This window comes from Alligator mississippiensis, chromosome 3 (assembly GCF_030867095.1).
Source record: "Alligator mississippiensis isolate rAllMis1 chromosome 3, rAllMis1, whole genome shotgun sequence".
NCBI lineage: Eukaryota > Metazoa > Chordata > Crocodylia > Alligatoridae > Alligator > Alligator mississippiensis.
Genome location: NC_081826.1, coordinates 178,165,897 through 178,192,126, shown reverse-complemented (window position 1 = coordinate 178,192,126; position 26,230 = coordinate 178,165,897). Strand labels below are relative to the sequence as shown.

The window sequence follows — 26,230 nt, the reverse complement described above, 5'->3', positions numbered from 1 at the left end:
AGTTGGACTAGACGTTGTTTGGTCTCTCGGTCTACTCTCACGCCCCTCTCTTGGGGCTCTCTCTCTAATGCCATCCCTTTCCTGGGGCTCTCTGTGCCGACACTGGGCCTTCTCTATAATGCTGCCCCTCTCCTGGGGACTTCTCGGTCAAGCCACCCCTCTCCTGGGGACTTCTCGGTCAAGCCGCCTGTCTCTTCAGGGCTCACTGCACTGCTACCCCCTCTCTCCGGGGCTCACTGCACTGCTACCCCCTTCTTCAGTGGCTCACCATGCCCACACTGGGGCTTCTCAACTGCCCCTCTCTGGGGCTGGGGTCCATGCACCCCGTACGCCGTGCCCTTACTGGTGCTGGGGTCCCCACGCCGCTGTGGGTTCCCTATGAGTATACTGCGCCCTCACTGGCGCTGGGGCCCCCACACCACTGTGGGTCCCTATGAGGCCTCCTCCAACCCCTAATAGCCTCACCCAAACCACGGTGTAATAAATAACAACAAAGCAAAACACAAGCCTCTTGGCTACAACTTAACCACAAGCCGCCTGGCTATAACAACGTTGCTCGGACATCTTAGAGCTGCCGCCCTTTACTCAGCTGAAGGAGTACCTGCGGTCAGGCTGCTTCTTGCATCTTTGCTTTGGGAGCTCCTGCCTCTCTGGCTGCTGGCAGGGAACTGCTAGCCTGGCCTCAGCCCCTGGGCCTTATGAAGGCCAGGCCCTGCCCCTTCCGGTCAGCTGACCTCCTGGTTGCCCCGGGCAACCCACAGCTGTGCTCCTTATTCCCTGCCAGGGCTCTTTCCCCGGCAGTTTCCCCTCTCTAGGAGCAGGGCACCTCAGTGCTCTGCGACAGTGTCATAAATCCAATGTCTATATTTAGTCCATGGTTTTTAGTATCCAGGAGGTTGATGAAGTGGAATTCATAGGCTTGTCTCTGGGAAGTGTTTTGTAAGTTTCCTTTGAGGATCAGGACTGAGAGATTGCAGAGAGAATGGTTTTCTTATGAGAAATGTGCCCCCACAGGTAATTGGGTATTTCTGTCTTTGATAGATTTCTGGTGTGCGTTCACTCTGGTGCTCAGTTGTTGTTTGGTCTCTCCTGTGTATTTTCCATCAGGGCATTTGGTGCATTGGATGAGGTATATTACATTTCTGGAGGAATGCTGGATCTTACAGCTGTACTACAGTACAACATAAGTTGCACTGGGGAGACAAGGGGGGAAGAGATCTTAAGGAACTGCTTTGGAAGAAAGATTTTTGTTCCAAACATGGAAACTGCAGTCTGAAACTCTGGTACTCCATGTAGCTTTTGTTGCACTATGTATATTATTCAGGAAGAATTTAAACCACACTTGCAGTTCCCAAAGGCAGATGGGACTGCTTGATCAATATGTTGAAGTCTGTTGGCAAAACAGACCTTTACTGGTTAGGGGAATGTCTCAGCTGCCTGCGGAGGGTTCGGGATTGAGAGTATGGTCGGGGGTAGAAAGGTAAGAAAGGTTTATTGACTTAGCAAAAATACAACTACGTGTAGTTATAAGACAAACAATGACAGACAAGAATAATTCATGTCGGCAACTTATTGGCAGTCGCCTCTGATGCCTGATGCACAAAAAGTTTCTCTTTCCACAAAGCTCAGCGAAGTCAGGCGTCCCCAATCAGCGCTGTCCGAGAGGTACCGGGAAGGACCCTGGTATTCAGTCCTTGGGCTTCTCGAGGTTCATGGACCCTAATCCTTTTCACAGAGCTGTATCTTCCTTCTTAATGATTTCTGGATGTTTTGGTCCATTTATAATTTCTGAGCTGTGCTGATAAGTTACAGCCATTCAGATTCTTTTTATTTCAACTGTCTTTAGACTGACCAATAGCAGTACAAGCCTTGCATTCTTTTTGATAAGGTTAATTTTAATTACGCCACAGGGCCTTACTACTTCAAGGCTTTGCTAAATTTACTAGGCCTTACTACATCTTAAACTTACTACTTTATACAAGGCCTTTGTCCCAGGGGAGCTGGGATGCTGGAAGGCCCCCGGGGCAGCAAAGAGTCCCGCTTACCTCCTGCAGAGCCAGAAGAGCCGGAGGAGGTGTGCATGCCGAGGATGCCGGCGCGGGTCATCAGCCGGGCGTTTATCCGGCTGTGGCAAAGCAGCAGGGGCGGGGGACGCCTTCTGGGAGGAACAAAAGGCGGCCCTGCCAAGGCAACAGGGCGGCTGAGAGGAGTAGGCTGGAGGGACGAGCCTCAGCAAACGGGGGATCAGCCGCCACCCGCAGAGTCTGGGGGAGAGAGAGGCGGAGCCAGACCTGGCTCCGAGAGACGGAGCGGAGCAACCGGCAGCTGTGCTGGCGAAGGAGCCGGTGCAGCAACTATCGGCAGCTCCGGTAGCAGGGCCGGAAGAGGAGCTGACGGGATCCCGGTCAGCGTAGCTGGTGGAGAAACCAGCTGCAGCACCAGCAATAGAGCCGGAGGAGTAGCTGACGGGATCTCCGGCCGCAGAGCTGGTGGGGGAATTGGCCGCTTCGTAAGCGGCAGGAGCGGTGGAGAAGCCAGCCACGTCGGAAGAGGTAGCGTCGGTGAGGTAACTGGATGCACCATACAGAGTGGAGCCAGTGGCAGATACGGCTGCCTCGTGGACCGCCGGAGTGAAGCAGGTACCGGGTCGGAAGGGCTGGGCTGGCATCTCAGTAGGCAGTACTCCTAGTTCGAAGACTGTTATTGACGGCTGGCGTATCGGGGGTGAGAGGGGGGCATGCCAAGGACAACGCGGAGGCCATAGGAGGCAGGGCCTAAGGTGGCGAGTGGCCGGGGTGTAGGGGAGGACGGAGCCCCGAGACTACCTGCCGAGGAACGTGCCGACGCCGGTGGTTACCCCAAGGGAGGACCCCCCACTGAAGATACATTCAAAGTCGTGGCAGGCGAGTTCAGGGGTCCCCCTGATACCAGCAGGGGTAATCTCCGGGGTGCACCCGCAAGCCCAGGGCACACAAAATCTTGGGCCCGGGCAAAGGCAGCGCGGGAACACTTAGTAGAGCGGAGACGGGTGCAGCCTTACTATATCTTAAACTTTAATTAGGCTCTTAGCAACAACATATAGCTTAATATCTAAACAAATGACAGAAAAACACTTGATCCAATCTTCATAGAGCCGTCAGCAAGCACTTTTAGCACACAGACCTAATTTTCAGCTGTCACAGGGGAAGAATGTCTACTAACACTACAGGCTAACCTTAGTTACTGTCCTTTATGTTCTGGAGGGCTGACAGCTGTCATTTCCCACCTGTGGCGCCGCCCCCCCCCCCCCCCCCCCAATTTTTACGGAGCATTTTAAAAATTGAGTCCTTCACCTTCTCTCTCTTTTTTTAAACCTCTTGCCATTTTTACTCTTTTCTGGAGCCTTAACTGAGGTCTTCCCAATGCTGCATAGACTGAAAAAAATACTTTCTTTGTCTGATATGATTAGCACACTGCATAAAAGTGAGAAGCTTATTGGTGCCTTTTTTTTGCTTTTGTTTTCTGTTTTGTGGGTTTTTTTGCAACACATCTTGCCATTACCACTTAAACAAATGTTCTGCTCTAACATCACTTGCTGGAATTCATCATCCAGCTCAGGGTGACAAGGGACTGCAGCAAGGCAGTAGCCCTAGACTTCAAGAGGGCCAACTTCAACGAGTTGAGGAGATTGGTGGGAGAGGCGCTGGAGTTCTCGAGGGCAGGGGAACTCAGTGCCCAAGATGAGTGGTCGTTCCTTAATGAGACGATACTCAGGGCCCAAAGGGTGACGATCCCAACAAGAAGCAAGGGGGGCAAGAGTGCCCAAAAGCCCCCCTGGCTCACCAAGGATGTTCAGGAATGCCTGGTTGCCAAGAAGGCGGTGTACACCCGGTGGAAGGGGGGGGGGGGCGCAATCTCCAAAGAGGAGTATACCTACACTGCTCGGGCCTGTAGGGGGGCTGTTAGGAAAGCTAAGGTGGACATAGAGCTAGGACTAGCATCCAAGATCAAAGATGATAAGTCCTTTTGCAAATATATAGGGAGGATGAAGAAGTCGCCGGGAAATGTGGGGCCCCTGCAAGATATGCTGGGCAATCTGGTGGTTGTGCCAGAGGAGAAGGCAGACCTCTAACAAATTCTTCACCTCCGTTTCCTTGTGCAGGGACTGGGACTCCCCCACTGTGATTCAAGACGGACTCGAGGGGAACACCTCCAGACCTAAGGTTGAGGAGGACTGGGTTAGAATGCTTCTGGAGGGGCTGGACGTGTTCAAATCAGCAGGTCCAGATGCTCTCCACCCCAGGGTGTTGAGGGAGCTAGCAGGGGTTATTGCAGGGCCCTTGGCATGGCTTTACGAGTGCTTGTGGTGCTCGGGCCAGGTGCCAGATGATTGGAAGATAGCCAATGTGGTCCCCATCTTTAAAAAAGGGAGGAGGGAGGGCCTGGGCAACCATAGGCCCGTCAGTCTTACCTCAATCCTGGGGAAACTCTTTGAGAAGATCATCAAGGAGCACATCTGTGATGGGCTGGCATCGGGCATGACGCTCAAGGGCAACCAGCACGGTTTCATTAGGGGCAGGTCGTGTCAGACCAACCTGATTGCCTTTTACGATCAGGTTACAAAAGTATTGGATGCAGGTGTCGCTGTGGATGTAGTCTTTCTGGACTTTAGCAAGGCCTTTGACACTGCTGACCACCCCATCCTCATTAAAAAACTAGGCGACTGTGGCATCGATGCCTACACAGTCAGATGGATTGTAAATTGGCTGAAGGGTCATACTCAGAGGGTGGTTGGTGGTGGACAGGTCATATTCGACCTGGGGGGAAGCGGGCAGCAGAGTCCCCCAAGGCTCGGTCCTTGGGCCCGCGCTGTTCAATTTCTTTATCAGCGATTTGGACGATGGGGTGAAAAGCAACCTGTTCAAATTTGCTGATGATACCAAAATTTGGGGTGAGGTGGGCACGTTAGCAGGGAGGGAAAGACTGCAGAAAGACCTGGATAAGTTGCAGGGGTGGGCTAACAAAAACAGGATGCATTTCAATACTGACAAGTGCAGGGTGCTGCACTTGGGCAGTAGTACCTAGCAGCACACTTATACGATGGGAAACTCCCTTCTTGAGAGCACAGAGGCAGAAAGGGATCTTGGAGTCATCATTGACTCCAAGATGAACATGGGCCGACAATGCGAGGTCACTGTCAGCAGGGCTAACTGGACCTTATTGTGCATCCACAGGTGCATCTCACGTAGGTCCAAGGAGCTGATCCTCCCCCTCTACGCGACACTGGTTAGGCCACATCTGGAGTACTGTGTCCAGTTTTGGGCACCCCACTTCAAGAGGGATGTGGACAACACATCTGAGAGGGTCCAGAGGAGGACCATGCACATGATCCGGGGACAGCAGGGCAGACCCTACAATGAGAGGCTACGGGACCTGAGTCTGTTTAGCCTTCACAAGAGAAGGCTGAGGGGGGACCTGGTGACCGTCTATAAACTCACTAGGGGGGACCAGAAGGGCTTGGGGGAGACCTTGTTTCCCCTAGCGCCCCCCAGGATAACAAGGAATAACAGCCACAAGTTGTTGGAGAGTAGGTTTAGATTAGACATCTGTAAGAACTGCTTCATAGGGCGGCTAGGATCTGGAACCAACTTCCAAGGAAAGTGGTGCTGGCTCCTACCCTGGGGGTCTTTAAGAAGCAGCTTGATGCCTACCTGGCTGAGGTCATTTGAGCCCAGTTTTCTTCCTGCCCAGGCAGGGGGTCGGACTTGAAGATCTACAAGGTCCCTTCCGACCCTACTTCCATGATTCTATGAACCCCAGTGTTTTCTTCAGCAATACTACTGCTGAGCTAGGTATTACTTATTTGTGTTTTTTTGCCCCATCTCCTCAGCTATAGCACTTTGTACGGTACTTTCCTTTGATTTCAGACCTCTTCCCTAATTTATTTGATCATTTGAAGTCTAATTCTGTTCTTGATGCTTTGTAACTCCTCCTGTCACTTGGAGAATTTGTAAGAATATTCTCTATTCCAGTGCTTCTAAAACTTTTTGGGGGCCAGTGGACCAGTATCAACTGTCCAACTTTCTTATGGACCACCATGCATCTTTATCAAACTTGTCATTGAAAAGAATAAGTGGACTGCTTAGTGTAGCCTTGCTGACTGCCAGTGGTCTGCAGGCTGCAGTTTGGGAACTGCTGATCTATTCTTCACCCAAGTTGTTAATCAAACTATTGCATAGGGGCAGACTCCTGAAGGCCTATCTCTCCCAATTAATATGTCCTCCCAGTTGACAGCAGACTGTTGGTCAGTACTCTTGTTGGCAGGTTTGGAATTTATTTATTTATTTTTTTTAATTCTAGTAATTTTTTAATTTTTTTCTAAAAACAGATGTTAATTGTAGGCCATTTAGCCAGCAGCATAATCTTGTGAAGTGAGGGTGTGGATCTTGTACACAGTTCTTACAGCTTAATATCAACTGTGCGGGCCGGGGGCGAGCCGGACCCGTCTTTGCGCACGCGGGCTGTGGCCAGCAGCCCGGGCACGCGGGGCCGGAGAAGACCGGGGGCGAGCCAGAATTAGTCACGGACGTGTAGTGGTTGATTTAAAGATTATTTACTTGCACCAAAGATGGTCGTGGTGTAGGCTGGACAGTTTCCAGGTTCAGCTCCGCTTAAATCCTCGTTAGAGGACTACGACAAATTCGTTCTAGCCCCGGAGTGGTTGAAGCTCCGCGGGTTCGGTAGTTTCTCTCCCCCGGAGTTGCTGAAGCTCCGTGGGTTCAGTTCGGTTCTCTCCCACGGAGTTGTTAAAGCTCTGTGGGTTCGTATCTTTAAGATGCAGGAAGGGATACGTCTAGGAATTTATCAGCGACGGGGAGAGGCTAGAGGCTGTTCGTTCTTTTCCCCGGAGTTGTTGAAACTCCGCGGATTCGGTTATCAGACCTCTGTTGCTTTTTAAGAAAAGCGTTGGGTCCGAAAGGATCCGCAGCGCTTAGAGATCTTCACGCTCCCCCCCTCGAACTCCAGTTGCTCTCTCTCCGACTTGGGCGGGAACCACCCAAGCCCTTTATACGGCTAGCAAGCCAATTGCTAGCCGCCACGTGTGCATGTATTAGAATCGGCCAATAATGTGGCACGAATCTTCATACAAATGGCGGGAACTCCTTGCACCGTGCATTTCTTGGATGCAAAAGAAATGCACCATGCAAAGAAAGCTACAAATTGTCGGGAAATTCTCCGTTGCACCGGGGTTCTCTTCTGCAGCAGAAAACTCCACTGTGCAAGGAAGCTGCAATTTAGCGGGAAAAATAATTTAGCAGTGCCGAAGCACGCACAAACAAAAAATCACAACTTTGTGTTGTGACATCAACTATGGGAGGGGAAGGAAGTAAAGAGGGGGAAGAGCCCCTGTGTACAGGAGTTGGCCACTTGTCTTAAATCAATCTGTAAAAGCTTTGACCACTTATTCAGAACATCAGCCATATACAGGTCCCAGCTTGTGTAGCCTTTGCACATAAAGGGCAGTTATATTTCTCTGCTTGTTGCCTCTATAACTGGGAAGATAACTTCAGGCTATGAAGATGCAGTTGGAAATGCTCTAACCCCCAGTCATTAAATATCTGTCTTTGGAGAAGTTTCATGTACTTTGATCAGGTGATCCAGTGTCTCTATACTGCTCTCTAAATTAGAATGAGCATGCTTACCTGTAAATATTTTTTTTTTAAACTGCTTGTCTTATAGACCTTATAAGCAAAAAAAGACATTAAAATTATTTGCAATAATAGTTTACCTGCCATGATTTTTAAGGCTGTTTAAAGTATAAAAACATATAAAAGTAAGACCTATGATTCTGAACTTTTCACAGAAATAATGCATTGCACATATGTTTGTTCTAAGTGATCCTTCAATATGTTAGGCAGCAACTTTTGTTTTTTTTTCCTGACCTTCCTTATATCAGACAGCTATTTTTACCAACTCTTCAGAAGTTAAACTTCTAATAACTCTCATTTTAAATTTGATTGCAAGTAAGTGGTAGGATGCTGTAGTTTGAGGCTCTGGAACTCAAAATTGGAGACTGGTAATGATTTAGTTTCATACATATATATGTGCAGGGAGAAAAAGTGCTCACACCCTTATCCATAAACCATTCTGAATCTTGTTGCCTTATCTGACATTCTCATGTCCTGCAGCTCACCCTGTGCTTGAACAAACTTCTGCCTTTCTCCTGACTTGTTTTTTCCTTTGGTGAGATTGGCACCCCCAGATTAGATTACCAAACAGTGTTTATTCCCAGTTTGAGTTGGATAACATTCATTAATAAAATACCCAGTTTATTAAAGAAAATGTGGAGTAGTACAATATTGGCTAGATTAAAAAACTGGTGGGAATATAGATTTCAGAAACTGCAGTAAAGGTTGAAACAAAGCTGTTCAAGATAACACAACCTTGCTTATTAGGGAGTTGCCCTTCCTCAGCTCCTAGTCGTATGCCTTCCCTGGTAGCCAGTCAGGGTTTTCCTTGCTGCTTATGTAACGTGGTTCACCTAGTTGCATCAAAGCTAAGGGTGTTACTTATATTCCAGGCAAAACACATGCTGTAATCCCTGGGTGAGCCCAAGCTCTTCAGCCTTTATTCACATAGAAGGCATTACATCATGTGCTAGCTCAGAAAATAACGTATATCCTGGAAAATGTAATGATTATTATGAGATTAGCTCTAGGCAGCATGTAGTCTTTCCCACATTTAGCATGGATACACATTGAGCCTTTTAAAATATCTATCCAGTTGAAGTCTTGTCTATTTCAGAGAGTGTTTTTTCAGTGTGTTGAACCTGTTGCATAACTGGGGAAAAGCCATACGTATCCCTTCTGTATTGTGAAGGGGAAGCATGAGCAAACTGTTCTTTGTGCAGTACGTTGATCACTGTTTCACTCGGAATAATTCTTCCTTTCATTCATATTAAATTTACTCAGTCTTCTACTTTCATTGCCAATGTTAGTAATTTATTACTGTAGTTAAGTCTTAGTGGTAAAAAATATATTTTATTTGCAAAAAAATACTAAAAATTCTCTAACATAATTGTTGATTTTTAGTAAGTTTTGTGGGTAAAGTAACCGTTTGTACACTTTTTGGTGTTCTGCTGCTAATTCACATTTCATGCAGTTGGCTTACAAAATTCTGTCAAATGTGTGTCTTAAAATCATGGCAGTTCAATTATGCTGCTAACTTTTGCATAATGCATCATATTATCACATGAACCATAAGTTCATAGTGGTAGTATCATGGTGAAAGAATCTCTTTTGACATGGGAGGATGAGACATAATAGCAAGCAGGTATTGTAGGACCTGGCATACTTGGTATTTATTACTGAGTGCCTAAGGCTGCTGGCAGACATTTTCATTTATCACACAATTAACATGTATGGTGCTATACAGTTAAGCAAATTATTTATTTAGGAGACCTGATGAGTAGAATTGACTGACTGTCATAGAAATGAGCTGGGCTCAATGTTTTGGTAACGTGGTTTGTACTGGAGAAGAGGTATTTAGTAGAATTTATTTATTTTAAACAAATAACTAATCCCTTAACAGTAATAGTAGCTGCTAACACTTTTCCATTATAACACAGGTAGGATAAATACATATATATTAAAGCTCACATTTAATAAAGGGAGTTGAAAAACTGAGTTGTGATGAAACCCCCTTTTTTTCTTCCCTCTTCCCATTATGAGTAGTGCTGCCTGTGGGATCCTTCTTTTGGTTTTATACTTTTTCTTGAAGTATCTTTCTTGGAGACAGATAGTTGTCTAGGTGGATTATTGCTTTGGTAGTGTATAATATTTTCTGATTTCTTTTTCCCCTCTGCACATAAAAAACTTGAAACACTTCTAAACCATTTGAACTAGGAGGAGATGACTTCAATATTGGATAAAATCCAGTTAAAAAAAGAACTAAATCCTTATGGCTCATTGCCTGTGCCTGAATAAATAGCTTCTTGGATAACATTAGGAGATGTAAGTGTTTATGTAAATTGGGGGATTTGCTGCTAAAACTTCGTGTGTATAATACAGTGCTAATAACTGTGTCTTCCCTAATTGGATTGTCTTTTCTCTCTAATTGTATGCAGATTTTTGGAAAACTTGAGAATACCAAACATGAGAATAAAACTGTCATGGTGGTTTTGTTGAAGTTTTGGTTTTGTTGATGATAATCCTATTAAAATTATTTTAGAAAGCTGAAATGTATTATTCATGTATTTTTATTTGGTTGTTGCAAATGAGAATCCCATTGATTTGGGTAAGTTCAGGATCAGAATCTTAATGAAGAATGAATTAAATAAAACTTCTTGATGTACATGATAGGATATCATCTGATATTTCTTGTTTTTCTGCATGGACGTAACAAAGCAGTATTTGTTCACCTGTTGCCAAGAATTTAATCGATCAACTCATATACTAAAAGTTTGGATACACATTGAGTTAAGATAAAACTTATTTCTGAATTGCCCCATAGACAGAATATGCCGGAATAAGATCCACCTATGAAGTTTTCAGGAATAGCTCTTGCTTAATGACTCCTCCATGTTCTGACAATCCTTTTTTATACACTGAGGTTATCATTGTATTGCTTAAAAAACAACAGCAAAAAAACATTATTTGTTGCCTGGGTAATGCTGTTTTACATGGCCAGTGCTTCCTTTTATTCCTCTTCTTAAGGTTTTAGTCCATTTGTTGCTAGATGTATCCTGGTCTCTCAGTGATGCATAATAAAGCAGGGCTGCTCAATCCCCAGCCTGCAGGCCGGATCCAACCTGTGGAACTGTCACCTGGCCCATAAGGCTCCCCACAATTCCAGAAATTTTGGCAGCAGGGGAGTAGTGGCAACATTAATTGCTGCTTTCCTGCCGCCAAATTTCTGGACCTATAGGGAACTTTGTGGGCAGATAACATGGTGCTGCGTGGCAGGATTTGTGTGGTATGGGGCAGGATATGGTGTCTGGACTGGCCCCACACTGGTTATCTGGGCCATAAGGCCAAAAGATTGAGCATCATTGCAGTAAAGGATTTTGGTATAGTAGGGCTGACCTATAATTAGGGTAATTGGTCTCTCATTTGTTATCAACACAGTGATAGATATCTGTGAAGCATCTCAGTGTATGGTATTCCACTTACTAGAATGGCCTCTTGCTCAGAAAAAGTAGAATAGTAATACGGAAACTATCTTTATGTACTCTGCTTTCTCAAAACTTAGATGAGGTACTTTCCCTCCCATTCAATGGTGTGGGGCAGGGGGGGAGACTTTCTTCCTGGATTCAAGTGTAAGGTATGGGGACAGCCGGCTGCTGCAGTCCTAGCCCCAGCCTGGCCTCCTTCCTACCCTCCCACCTGCTACCTCTGGCACCCTTTCTCCCGCTATCACTTTATCCCCCCTTGTAGCTGCAGCCTGGGGCACAGAGTAAGTACATTGTGGCTCTAACCCCTGCCTGGCCCAGCCTGGACCCTAAGCTTCAGCTCCAACCTGGGGCTAGGACCAGGGCTGCTGCAACTGCTGGTGTGTGGTCAGGTGGGGGACAGAGCCAGCATGTGCTCTGCCCAAGGCCAGAACATGGCTGAAGCCAAAAGCATGATGATGGTGCCAGGCAGGCAGTAAGAGGGGCCGATTCAGAGGGAGTGCTGGAGGGCACAGGCATGGCAGGGGCAGGGTGCAAGTGCCAGGAAGCATAGGTACTGTGTGGGGGGGGGGGGGGGGGGGGCAGGCAGCAGGGCGGCAACGAGCAGGGGTCAGGCTGCTTCCCCCTACCACCGCCTGTCCCCTTGCCACAGCAGTGAATGAGGACAAATTTAAGATGACCGCCAATAATTAGGTTCTGTGTGTAGGAAATTATAACAAACTAGCCAATTGCCCATCAAGTATGACCGAGGAGGGGGAGGGGCTGGGATGGAGTGCTGCCACCTAACGCGCCATGCTGCTGCTGTTCTCCCTCTTTCAGGGAGTGGGGTTGGGGAGTTGAGGCCAGCGCTGCTGGCTTCAGCTCCCCCACCCTCTGTCTGGTCCTCGGCTCAGCTTTGGAATCACGGCTTGGAGGACTTGGAGCACAGACGCTTGGAACACTTTGATTGGCTGTTTCCATCAGCCAATCAGTGTGAATAAAGCGTTATGGATGGACAGACAGACAGACAGACAGACTTAGGCTTTTATAATATTAGACTTGATAAATTTTTCATGTGTGGAATCTGATTACTGGGAGCCTCTTAAATTCAGCCATCTTAGATTTGGGTAAATACAACATGTATATGTATGTGTGTGTTTATATATTTTGAAGATGTGTGTAGTTTTTACATGCTTTCTGGCCAGGATTTTGAGGGAGAAATTTATCTTGAGAGAAATTTATTCAGTGTCAGTTGTTTGGAACATCAGAGCAACAGATCTTGCATTAATAGACAGACATTGGTTCAAGTTAGGCAAGATTACCAAAAACTTGACCTAGATTTGGACCCTGTGCTCTATTTACAGCATTTGGTATTGATTTTTCCTTTTCAGCCAATTGATACAATAGAAAGAAAAGTAATTTTTAACATAGATAAAGAGTGTAATGCCTACAGAGCCTTGGTAAATGGAAGTACATGAGGAAAGGCTGAACAAGCTAAGATTATTTAGTCTGGAGAAGAGTAGACTGAGGGAGGTTTGGTTAAGTTTTCAAATACTTGAAGGGTGATTTACTCAGAATGAGAAGAGCTTTTCTCTTTGGGTTTAGAGGGGACAGGACTAGGAACAATGGCCTCAAGGTACAGCAGAGGAAATTATAGGTTGGAGTCTAGGAGCAGCTTTCTGACTATCAGAGTGATCAAACATTTAAACAGGCTACCTAGAGAAATTGTGAAATCTCCATATCTGGAAGTTTTAAAGAGCAGGTTAGATGGACACTTGGCTGAGATGGTGTAACTGGGGATGAGCCTCCCGTAAGCAGAGGGCTGGACTATATTGTTGCCCTGTGGGGTCAGGCCAATCTCAGGATCTCAATATTGCACAGGAGGGTGTTACACAATTGCACATATACAAACACACAAATCAGGTGGGCATGCATGCACACGTGTGCGCGCACACACACACACACACACACACACACACACACACACCCCTAAACCAGCCTAAGCACATGCATACCTATCACCAATTCAAGCACATACACTATACACCCCAAAAGTTGGACAAAAAACAATTGTCCATACCCGCACACTCAGTACACATACACAGATCACTAATTTGTATATCATGAACACAACCGCATATGTACGCGCACACACACACACACACACCAGTTCATACACATACAACCCACCTACACATACAGGTAAGTTCCTAACTTGGATGGTACAGTATGTATGTGTGCGCTTGGGGTACCTGGGATACTTGGGGGAAGGTTAAGGTGAGAGAGAGTTAAAGTGTAGGGAGTGAAAGTTGCCAGAACCAGGATTAGAACTGGTAGAGTAGAGAGAGAGCTGGCTGAGGAACTGTGGCTTGGGTTTATTTAAGATCAAGTGGCCCCAGGGTTACTCAAGGTCACTGGTGCAAGGGAGGGGGGGAAAAAAGCCTGGTGGCAAGGAGGAGACAGCTAGGAAACAGAGAGAGAGAAACCTGGGAGCTTGGGGCTGGAAACTGAGGCAGACAGCTGAGGTATTGGGGAGGGGGGGAGCAGATAAGTGGTGGCAAGGAGGAGACAGCCAGGAAAGAGAGAGAGAGAAACCTGGGAGCTCAGGGGAAAAGGCAGTGGGGATAAGGCAGTGGCAAATAAACGAGGGGTTTGCAGGCAGAGAGGAGCTCAGGACAGGTGTTGGAGGTGGCAGTGAGCTAGAAGCAGGAGAGGGAGAAATGAGACATAAGTTAGAGGGGCAAGGAGCAGAGATTGGAGCAGGGCTGCCGGACTGTAGCAAAGCAAACCCAACTATGGGGTCCAAATAACAGTTTTATTAAACAGACAACACACTACACAGCCCCATGAAGTTATTGGTTCGCACGCACGCACGCGCACGAGCACTCACAATGGCAGCAGGAGAAAGGGACTCAGTGGAAGGGTTGCACAGAGGGGAGCTGCCTGCTGCTGCAAGCTCTGTGCTGCTGGGTTGCACTTCCCTTGTGTTCGGTGGAGCAGCATGGGCAGCCCCTGCCTGCAGGGGAAGTGTGGCCAAAGCAGTGGGGAGCTCAGAGTGGCAGGCAGCTTTCTGCACCCCACGCTGTGCCTTGCCGTGCTGGGTTGCAACACTGCTCTGCAGAAGCGGCGGTGAGGGCAGCACAGCGCAGAGCATCCCCGGTATCTGCTGCCTCCCTGGAGCCCGAGGCCAGGTCTGGGGCTGGGAGGCAGCTGGGGCCAGGGCTGGGGCACGGAGGCAGCAGCTGTTTGCAGCCGGCCTAGGTTCTGGGTAGCTGCTGATAGCAAGCAGCCTGGGCTCTGTGGCTACAGGGCTTCCATCCTCCCAGCCAGCTGCTGGGAGCAGCCCAGGCTCCGTGGCTATCAGTAGTTACCCAAAGCCTGGGCTGGCTGCAGCCAGGAGGCTAATAACAGCTGCTGCCTCCCAACCCTGGCCACGGGCAATGGGAAGGCAGCAGGTGCCAGCACTGTGCCCGTTGGGGCCGGGCCGGTGCCGGAGCGGGGAGGCAGCAGCTGTTTGTAGCCTCCTGGCTGCAGCCGGCTCTGGCTCTGGGGTAGCTGTTACCAGCCATGGTGCCCGGGCTACTTGCAGCAGAGCAGCTGAGGCTCCTGGCTGGCAGCAGCTACCCAGAGCTGGGGCTGGCTGCAGCCGGGAGGCTGCAAGCAGCTGCTGCCTCCCCGGCCCTGGCCCCAACGCGTGCTGAGGAAAATAGGGGGAATGCCATACTGGATCTGGTATTGGCAACAGGGGATGACATGATAGGGGACCTCCAGATCGGTAGCCATTTGGGAGACAGTGATCACCTAATAATAGAATTCAACATAAGACGTCGAGTGGGTAAGGTAACTAGTAGGGTGAAAGTGCTAGACTTTAGGAAAGCTGATCTCAATGCACTCAGGCGATTAGTCAAGGACGCACTGCAGAGTAAGAGTTTTGAAGGGATGGGAGCCCAAGAAGGGTGGCTGTGCCTTAAGGAAACGATCCTTCGGGCACAAAGCAAGACGATCCCCGAGCGAGGGAAAGGGGCCAGGAGGCTTCCATGGCTGACCAGAGAAATCCAGGGCAGCCTAAGGGCCAAAAGGGGAGCACATAAAAAGTGGAAACAGGGTGAGATCACTAAAGATGAATATACCTCCTCTGCTCGTGCTTGTAGGGAGGCAGTTAGATGGGCCAAAGCTACCATGGAGCTGAGGATGGCAACCCAAGTAAAAGACAACAAGAAATTGTTTTTTAGATATATTGGGAGTAAAAGGAAGGCCCAGGGAGGAATAGGACCCCTGCTAAATGGGCAGAAACAATTGGTGACAGACAGGAGGGACAAGGCTGAACTCCTCAACGAGTTCTTTGCCTCAGTGTTCCTAAGTGAGGGGCATGACAAGTCTCTCACTGGGGTTGTAGAGAGGCAGCAGCAAGGTGCCAGACTTCCATACGTAGATCCTGAGGTGGTGCAGAGTCACTTGGAAGAACTGGATGCCTTTAAGTCGGCAGGCCCGGATGAGCTCCATCCGAGGGTGCTGAAGGCACTGGCCGACATCATTGCAGAGCCATTGGCGGGAATATTCGAACACTCGTGGCGCACGGGCCAAGTCCCAGAGGACTGGAAAAGAGCTAACGTGGTCCCCATTTTCAAAAAGGGGAGGAAGGAGGACCCGGGCAACTATAGGCCAGTCAGTCTCACCTCCATCCTTGGTAAAGTCTTTGAAAAAATTATCAAGGCTCACATTTGTGAGAGCCCGGCAGGGCAAATTATGCTGAGGGGAAACCAGCACGGGTTTGTGGTGGGCAGATCGTGCCTGACCAATCTAGTTTCTTTCTATGACCAGGTTACGAAACGCCTGGACACAGGAGGAGGGGTGGATGTCGTATACTTAGACTTCAGGAAGGCCTTCGATACGGTATCCCACCCCATACTGGTGAACAAGTTAAGAGGCTGTGATGTGGATGACTACACAGTCCGGTGGGTGGCGAATTGGCTAGAGGGTTGCACCCAGAGAGTCGTGGTGGATGGGTCGGTCTCGACCTGGAAGGGTGTGGGCAGTGGGGTCCTGCAGGGCTCGGTCCTTGGACCGATACTGTTTAATGTCTTCATCAGTGACTTGGACGAGGGAGTCAAATGTACTCTGTCCAAGTTTGCAGATGACACAAAGCTATGGGGAGAAGTGGACACGCCGGAGGGCAGGGAACAGCTGCAGGCGGACCTGGATAGGTTGGACAAGTGGGCAGAAAACAACACAATGCAGTTCAACAAGGAGAAATGCAAAGTGCACCTAGGGAGGAAAAATGTCCAGCACACCTACAGCCTAGGGAATGACCTGCTGGGTGGCACAGAGGTGGAAAGGGATCTTGGAGTCCTAGTGGACTCCAAGATCAACATGAGCCGGCAGTGTGACGAAGCCATCAGAAAAGCCAATGGCACTTTATAGTGCATCGGCAGATGCATGACGAATAGGTCCAAGGAGGTGATACTTCCCCTCTATAGGGCGCTGGTCAGACCGCAGTTGGAGTACTGCGTGCAATTCTGGGCGCCACACTTCAAGAAGGATGCGGATAACCTGGAGAGGGTCCAGAGAAGGGCAACTCGTATGGTCAAGGGCCTGCAGACCAAGCCCTACGAGGAGAGACTAGAGAAACTGGACCTTTTCAGCCTCCGCAAGAGAAGGTTGAGAGGTGACCTTGTGGCTGCCTTTAAGTTCATCACGGGGGCACAGAAGGGAATTGGTGAGTATTTATTCACCAAGGCGCCCGTGGGGGTTACAAGAAACAATGGCCACAAGCTAGCAGAGAGCAGATTTAGATTGGACATTAGGAAGAACTTCTTCACAGTTCGAGTGGCCAGGGTCTGGAACGGGCTCCCAAGGGAGGTGGTGCTCTCCCCTACCCTGGGGGTCTTCAAGAGGAGGTTAGATAGGCATCTAGCTGGGGACATCTAGACCCAGCACTCTTTCCTGCCTATGCAGAGGGTCGGACTCGATGATCTATTGAGGTCCCTTCCGATCCTAACATCTATGAATCTATGAAAATGGCGTGCCGGGGTTTTGCTGACCCCTGGTCTATAGTAACGATGAAGCTTGTGGAGTAGAAACATCACTTTATTATTTATAGGAACTTGGGTGAAGAACTGTTTACACACAGGTGTAGAGGTGCACTGATACATTGGTCCGATATCGGATTGGTATCGATATAAAGAAAATTGGCTGTACTGGAAATGGGTCCGATGCAGCCAATAAATGCCCCTGTCTGTGTGCAGACACAGCACAGTAATCGGGCAGCATGGAGCACAGCCGGCAGCGTGGAAAGCTGCATGCAGCTAGTAAGTCAGTTGTGGTGGAAGGGGAGGGAAGGGATGTGGGAAGGGCAGATCAATGACCCCTGCGGTGAGGGAGGGAGGGGGCAGAGGCAGATGCTGCTCAGCCAGGGCGGGGTGGGGCACAGGATGGCGTAGCGGTTTGTTTGGGGTGGTGGGGGGAGGGGCGTCTCCTGCCACTGTGTGCACCCTGGAAGGGCACAGGGAGGGGCGTGTGCCCCCCCCCCCCCGATCTGTGTGGGGCAGGTGGGCTGCAACTGTGGCCTGGAGCCAGGGCTGTGCCGGGCTCTTCTTGGCGGAGGCTATGGAGGGGGCTGCAGCTACCCAAAATTTCTCTGTAACCTTCCCCCCCGCCCCCGTAGCCTTACTCCCAGCGCCACTGCTGCATGCCTGGCGCAGCCTTGGCTCTTCCCAGTGCATGGGTAGAGGCAGGGTGTTGAGCTGGGGCTGCACTGGGTGCGCAGAGGTGGTGCTGGGAGCTGGGCTACGGCAAAATTTGGGGTGGCTGCAGTCCCCTCCATAGCCCCCACCCTGAGCCTAGCCCCCACTGAGAAGAGCCTGGTGGAGCTCCAGCTCCAGCCCACAGCTGCAGCCCGCCTGCCCCGTCCTGTGCAAATCTGGGGGGGGCACACACCTCCCCCCCCCCCGTACCCTCCCAGGGTGCGCAGAGTGGCAGGAGCCGCTCTTCCCCCTACACCTGATGAGCCACAGCTCTATCGTGCACTGCACCCCATCTGTTGGTGTTTGTGTGCTCTCCTAGGTAGAATAGAAGCAAAAATGTCAAATGCAGATCTATGAAAATACAAATGCATGGCATTGAGGATCAGATGCAATGGGACACAATAGGTATGAGACGAGCTGCAGGGGAAGGAAGAATGTAGAACTAGTGATAGAATGTAGCCGGTAAAATACAGACAGGTTATTTGGGGTTATCAGGTGGCAGGCATCTTATAATGTGCCATAAATTCAATATCTATATTAAATCCATGATTTTTTTGTTTCCAGTAGATTTATGAAGTAAAGTTCATAGGCCCGTCTACAAAAGGTGTTTTGTAAATTCCCTTTGAGGATTACAACTGAGACATTAGAGAGAGAGTGGTTATCTTGTGAGAAGTGTGCACCTACAGGTAATTGGGTATTTTTGTCTTTGATGGATTTTTCGTGTGCATGCATTCTGATACACGGTTGTTCTTTGGTTTCTCTTACATATTTTCCATCAGGGCATTTAGTTCACTGGATGAGATATATTATATTTCTGGAGGTGCAGGTGTATGATCCAGGAACGGCGACTTTTCTGTTGTATGATGTAGTTATTGTGGGAGTGGTGGAGATGGCAGGTTTTTACATTTTTTATTTATTTATTTTTTTTGTCCTGGCATGGTCTAGATCCATTTGGTGTGCTTTAAGCCATAGGAAGTTTGCTTCTGGGGATGAGGTTGGTGCAGCTCATTGCTTGTTTAAAGGCTAGGATGGGTGGTTGTGGAAGGATCTCTTTGAGGCTTGGGTCTTCTTCTAGTATGAGTTGTAATTATTTGAGGATTGTCCGTATAGGTTCCAGCGAAGGATGGTATGTCATAACCAATGGTTTGTGATTCATGGGGATTTTCTTTTTGTACTGGAACAATTTGTCACGTGGTATCCAGGTGTCTCTTTTAAAAGTACATTCTATCTCTCTGTAGGAGCATCCTTATTGGGTGAAAGCCCTTTTGAGATTTGTGAGATGATGGTCACAGGCAGTCTCAGTGCAAATTTGGTGGTATTGGAGGGCTTGGCTGCATATTACACTTTTCTTGGTGTGTGGCGGAGCACCTTTGGGGGTGCTCACTACTTGAGGGCTGTCACAGGCTCTGAGGGGAGCCTATTTTGTAGGAGAAGCAAGGGAAACCTCCCCCAGGAACTATTTTAAGGGTGAAGGTGTGTGGCAGGGCACTGTTGGTGCCTGCCACTTCAAGAGCAGAACCAAGCAGCCAGCAGGTGCCTGACTGCGGCGGCCATTTTAGACCTCTGGCCGCCTGTATAAAGAGAGCAGTTTGCTGCTGGCAGGCAGGCAGTAGCATTGCCTGGCTGCAAGGCTGCATGCAACATCCTGGAGATAAGGGCAGGAGCTGTAGGGGGTGGTTTGGAGGCTCCTTGTCCTGGGCATAACCTAAAACTGCACCCTGCTGGGAGTGAGTGGCCTGGTAGAGCTCCCAGTGGTGTGGGAGCCTCCAGGAAATACCAGGCCAGTTACCACCCCGGTGAAAGGCGGGTAGGGGCACCTTAACCCAAACCCTTGCCTTTGGGTGGGTCATTTATCACCGGATGTAGTTGGGGGCCAGGCACGGCTGTGGCCACCTGAGCCCTGTGGGGTGCAAGACCCCAAGGAATGAGTGAGGGGGGCCAGGCATGCCTATGGCCACCTGAGCCCATTGGGGAGGGAAGCCCCGTGGCCCCAGTGAGGGGGCGGTGTGGAGCCCCAGTTAGGGGGTGCATTGTGAGACGTGGAGCCCCAGTGAGGGGAAAACCAGAGGGCTGGGAGCCCAGTATGTATGAGTGTATAGAGTTACCCTGGAAGGGGCCAGGGCATGCTTAGACCTGGTCAGGTAATTGGCTGGCCACTACCCCAGTGAGGGTCGTGGGAGAGGCCCAAAAGGTACGTCTGCCACTCAAGGTATGAACTGGCTAAAGCCTATGGCCTAAGGGGCCTGTTCCAAGAGGGAGTGAGGCAGTATAAGTTGTTGATGCATGAAAGAGACCCTGTAAGAGGGGGTAGAGTGTGTGAGGCTCTAGTAAGAGGAGGGCAGTATGAATGTGCTTGTGTCTGTGGACTGACAATGAGGGCTAAGCTTGGTCTGCTGTAGGCCGGGAGCATTGTCACCTGGATGCTATCTGTGAGGTTTGGGCTGGGGTGAAGGGGTGGAACAGAGCTGCAGATAGTGCCCCCTGGCATTGGGGCAAGAATGGGCAGCCTCCTGCCTTAAACCCGCAGCAGGGTTGGTGTCTGTGCAGGTTCATGGTGCTTTAGTAGGGGCATCAGTGCAGCATATCGCACTGGGCATGCAGCCTCTCACTGCTTGAAAGTTAGCCAGCCTTGATTTTAAAATAAAAAAGACGCAAGTTTCTAATATAGATGGATTGGCTAACCCTTCTCTCTGTCCCCCCCCCCCCCCCCTCCAATCAAATTTACTGTAAACTTAGGCAAAATTATTTTTCCAATGACTTGCAAATGCAGTATAACCTATGCCAGCATAGGCTTGTCAGCTGTAATCCAGGTTTTCAATATTGCTGTAGTCTTAATGATTTCAGATGTTTCTAGTCTTTTGTCTGCAGCACTTTATAGTGAAGATGTATTTCTGTGAAGCAATATAGGATTTAGGCTTTAGGGTAAGATTTTAAGGTATTCTTTGTTAAACAGCTGCTATAGCATTTCCAATCCTAAATGTTAAGAGAGGGTAAAATATATGAGATTTATACTTGCTTTCTGTTTTTCTAGCCCCTTAGGTTTAGGGTTCATGATTTTGCATTTCTTGTGTAACCAAAAAGACTGCAAATCTTAAGTGAAAGTTGAGTTTCAGATGGGATGACATTTCCAGGAACAATAGCTTTAAGAATGCCAAATAGTGTGAGACTTGTCTCAAATTACTGTTATGAGTCAATAGTGTTGCTAATTCCAAATATTTTTCTCGTAATAGCTATAACCACATCTTCTATTGCTCTGTTCTGTAAAAATGTACTTGGAATGCAGATTTAAAAAATATTGTTTGCATTGAGAAGACAACATTTGATTATCTGAATACATAGTGAAAAGGCTGGTAAAAAACCCTTTGGTTTAAAAAAACAAAACAAAAAACAAAAAAACCTTCCAAGGATGCATACCAAAGTTTTTGTTATTTGCTGCATGCTCGATCAGTTAAACTTCACATTCTCCTGATGCAAATTTTATTTCTTATCTAAGGGATATTCTGGTCCAAGGTGAAGATCTGGATGTGAGACTCTGGACATTTTAGTGAACTGTTAGATGTGAGAAAATAGTACTCCTTTATTCCAACTACTTGTACTTAGGATGGAGCATGATGAGTGGCAACAAACTTTAGCCATACTGTTACCTAAGTGTTTTTTTGTCTTTGTTTTGATCTACTGGCTCACCTGTAGAGGAGCTTTTTGCATGCTCCTGAATATTAAAGAGAAACTTGCACAAAAAATACGGAGAGTCTTTTTGTAAGCATTTGTATTGATTGTGTATATTTTAAATTAAAATAATATTTCCATGTATATGTGAAGTTTGGCTTAATACTTAATTTACTTTGACCTTGGAATATGTTTCTATATAAAATAAGTAGCATAAAGGCCGACACTTTTATGGTAACTAATTTGACAAATGAAGGATTGTGTGGTTGTTATTGGTTGTAACAAAAACACTCATTTTCTTTGCTCTCTGCTGTATTCACTCCAGCTTGTCCACATACTTTCTATAGTGGTGATCCCAAAACAGAGCACAGTTCTCCAGAAGTGGTCCTCACCAGTGGAGAATAGACCACAATAATTACTTACCTTGATTTTTCTCAAATACAAGATGAGTTTTTTCCCCCTAAATGGCATTTGGGGGGGGAGCCCCAAATTAATTTGTATGCAAGGAAACTTAATTAAAGACACTGTCATTTAAACAGCTGCTAAAAGCAGCATGTGTTCAGCAATGGAAGCAAACTATGAAATTGATTAAATGCAGCCAACACTAAGCATAACTGTAAAACACATAGCTCATTTTGGGTAAACATACCAATGGAAACCTACAACAAAAATAGGTTAGTGCAGCCTATTCAATGGGTACTACCAATATCTTCCTTGAGGAAGTCATGGTGAGCTACTATGTTGAATATATTTCAACTTTCTCTTCAGCTGAGCTGTACCTTTCTTTCTCATTTCCAATTATTCCTGTTTCTTCACTAGCCTCAAATTCCTGGCAACATCACCAAATGGGGTCCCAAACAATTTACCCAGAAGCCCTCTGTCACCCCCTCTATCATCCCCTCTCTTGGTCTGTTGAATATGATTAGTGTGGCCCCACCCTCCATGAGATGTACCTCATCTGTGTACACATTTTTTAAGGATTCCAGGACTTGTGACAAGAACACTTGGTTCTAGTCATGAGTGGGGGGCTAATTAGGACCTGGATCCTTTTCAGGAAGCACCTGGAGTACACATACATACAAAGCACTGCTGAGCTGTAGGGTCACCAAGTCTTGAAATGCTGTTGGCTCTGCTGGAGCCCAACTTAGTGAACGTTCTGGTAAATCATTGGCAGTCAAGGTTCTCTGAGTAAATCTGATATATTTTATTAGACCAACTAAAATACTTGGAAAAACATTTCTTTGCAAGCTTTTGGGTACAAACACCCTTCTTCCAAGGAATAAGGAAGAGCACAAACAAGGAAGAAGGGTGTAGGAAGAACCTTGTCTGCCTTAGATCAACACCCTGAAAACTTGGTAAATCATTAACATTTTGGTTTTGGATTAATATCATGCACAGTGTGTACTATATATAAGGAAGTACAAAAATGATACTTAGAAGCGTGTTTATGGTGTACCTGTGCTGAAACTTTCAGCAGTTTCATAAAGGTAAAATGCATCAATTCTGTATGAACTAAGTCTATGGCTACTTTATACAAATTACTACTGGTATATTTATTTCAAGGTCAGTGTTTGGAAATTTGCCCCTCACTTCCATGTGCTTAGGGGTCTAAGAGAGAGTGGCGTTTAACAATGAGGAGGGGAAGGGGCTGCAGAGGAAAGAAGCTGGGGGGCAGAGGGGAAGGGGGCTACCTGACCCCCTAGATTTATTTTTCCTGCTGTAGCAGTGGGAAGGGGACAAATTCAAGTCAAACCTACAATAATTAGATTTTATATCTGAAAAATTATTTAAAAACTATACATTTATCCATAAATACAATCTAATTATTAGGGGGGGTGTCTTATTTTCGAGTAACTATGGTATTACACTTTTCCTGGGAGTTGCAACCAGAGCCTTTCAGACAAATATGACTTGAATTTATTTTTTTTAAGCCAGAAGATAGCTCCTGACACAAGAAAGGAAGATTATTGTAATATGGCATTTGCATTATTGCAAATACTTTCTGATATTCTACACTGAGAGCTTCACAGCTGACAGTATGAAGTCAGTGTCTCTGAAACAATTTATATCTTTGACCACAAGTTCTGACCACACATTGTGTAGGGAGGTTTAGAAACACTTCAGTGTTACCTTATAATTTTGAGGCAGACCTTCTGGTGAAAATCTCACAGGCTGTGGTTTCTGAAAGATGGAAGCTCTTTCATTCCAGCTGTATAAAAGGTGTCAGTAAGCTAGATGTTGTGCATTGTTGGAAGTCCTTGGGTAATAACAATTCCAAAAAATGAAGAACTTGGCCATTCAAAGCACTGGAGTGCTGTAGAGTTACAGACACATTAATATTTTGCTTTTTTCACAGTTGCAGTTCCCTGTTCTCCTGTTGTGGGTATCTGAGTTGCATAAAGATTTCTCAGCAATAAGCATATTTCTCAATAATAAGCATACAGGATGTGAATCCTTGTATTCCAGTGAATGGTTGAGAATGACTAGAGTGTAGACACTTTCTTAATCTGTACATTTCTCTACTTTGGTTAGCTACTCTGCAGTTCTGGAACTGGTTACTATCAGCCATCTCAGCACCTTTGTGCTATTAAGGGAAGAAGGGAAACTCTGAAATGTATTGCTTTCTTCCTGTTTAATTAAGTACATTCAGAAAGTAGTGAAATTAGTAGGGATGCACCAATAAGGATTTTTGGGGCCAGTACCAATGGCTGATTATTAATGAGCCATATCAGCTGATACCAATCTGATTGCTGGTATGCAGCCTGGCAGCTTAGAGAGCCACATCCACGTGATAAATCTTTTTGGGGGGGAAGGGGCAGGGGGGCAGATTGAGCCCCCTGTGGTGAGAGAGGAAGGAAGTGGGGCTGGGGCAGGGGCAGGCACTGCCCAGCTGGGGCCGGGCAGGGCAGAGTGAAGGATGGAGCTGTGAGTGGTTTGTCTGGGAGGAGGGGGGGCATCTGCTGCTATGCGCCTCCCTGGGGGAGGCATGGGGGGGAGTGCCCCCCTGGACCTGTGGCCGGGGCAAGGGTGGGTTGCTGCTGCAGGCTGGGACCAGTGGCGACACCAGACTCTTCCCGTTGCAGGGTTTGAGTCAGGGCTATAGTCGGGGCTGCACTCAGGGCGGTGGCGGCACTGGGATGGGGCTTACGGGGGGCTATAGCCACCCCAAAATTATCTGTAGGCCCCCAAGCTTCTTCCCTCCCCCTTCCCCCCCCCCCCCCCCCAACAGATTTACCAGCCAGATGCTGTTCTCTAAGCTGCCAGGCTGGCCATGTGTATGCTGTGGGTACATGCATGCACATGGCATTTATCAGCAACATTATCAGCCACATCAGCCAAAGAAAGCTCATTGCCGATAATGTCAATTTTGCTTTAATTGGTGCTGATATGATATGGACTAATGTATCGGTGTACCTCTAGAACTAGCCTGAGAAACTGCAAAAATGAAAAATTCCTTTCAAACTTTGACTATAGTAAGAGGTCTCCACCTCTTGGATCTGAACAATAGTAATAATCATTACTTGGTAACAATAATGATGTAGCAACAATCATTTTCCTCATAGTAATAATCATTATCTTAAAATATAATGTTTGATCATCTTGGGCTATGAAACAATAGCTTTTTCCAGGTGTGGAATGTGCAGTTGTAGTGACATATACTGGCTGATCAGCTGCTGAAGTACATTGAATTTGTAGTTGTGTGAAATTAATTTTCAGATGTTGTAACTCTTAGAGATCTAAAGCAGCGTTTCCCAACCTGTGGGTTGCGACCCAAAAATGGGTCACAAGAATATATGAGAGGGTTACAACCAAACTTTAAAAATGGATTAAAGAAGTTTTAAAATGGATTTTCCTTTAAAGGAGAAAAATGTGGCAAACCATCACTTTTCCCTTGCAGGCTGGCAGAGTTCCAGCCTGCAAGTGGCTGCTTGGGGCCTCCATAGCCTTCCCCCCCTCCCCCCCCCCAATGCTACCTCACACACTAGGAGCCTGGGTGGAGGTGCACTGATACATCAGTCCATATCATATCAGCACTGATTAAAAGGAAAATTGACATTATCGGCAATCGGATTTTTTTGGCTGATGTGGCCGATAATGTCATCGATAAATGCCGCGTGCATGTGCACAGCCGCGGCATCACAGGGCCAGCCTGGGAGCTTGGAGAGCAGCATCCAGCTGCCAAGTCTGGGGGGGAACGGGTGGGGGTAGGGAAAGGGTGTGGGAAGGGGCAGATTGAAGCCCCCACATTGAGGGAGGGAGTGGGGCTGGGGCAGGGACAGGTGCTGCCCAGCCAGGGCAGGGTATGGGACAGAGCTGCAAGCAGCTCATCCAAGGGGCATGCGGGGGGTGCCCCTGGAGGAGGCATGGGGCACATGTTCTCTGGCTCTGTGCGCTGGGTGAGGGTGGACTGCTGCTGCATGGCTGGGGACAGGGGGCTCTTTCCAGCAGGGGAGGGGGGCTGGGCTGGGGTTGCACTCGGGCTGGGTGGTGGTGGTGGTGGCGGTGCTGGGAGGGGGCTACGGGGGGCTGTCACCAGCCAGCCTGACTGCAGCCCCAGCCCAGCCCCCGCCACCGGGAACAGCTTGACACAGCCCCGGCCCTAGCCCACTCTCGCCCTGTGCACAGATCCAGAGGCACATGGCCCCCATGCCTCCTCTGGGGGTAGCAACAGTGGCGGGATTGTCTTTCCCCC

At 47.9% G+C, this 26,230-nt stretch overlaps 1 protein-coding gene across 6 annotated transcripts in view; it reads left to right on the top strand.

Moving 5' to 3' along the window:
* DENND4C (DENN domain containing 4C) overlaps positions 1 to 26,230 on the top strand; it is a 177,188-nt gene that overhangs the window by 32,162 nt on the left and 118,796 nt on the right. The gene's annotated exons all lie outside the window — the stretch shown is intronic.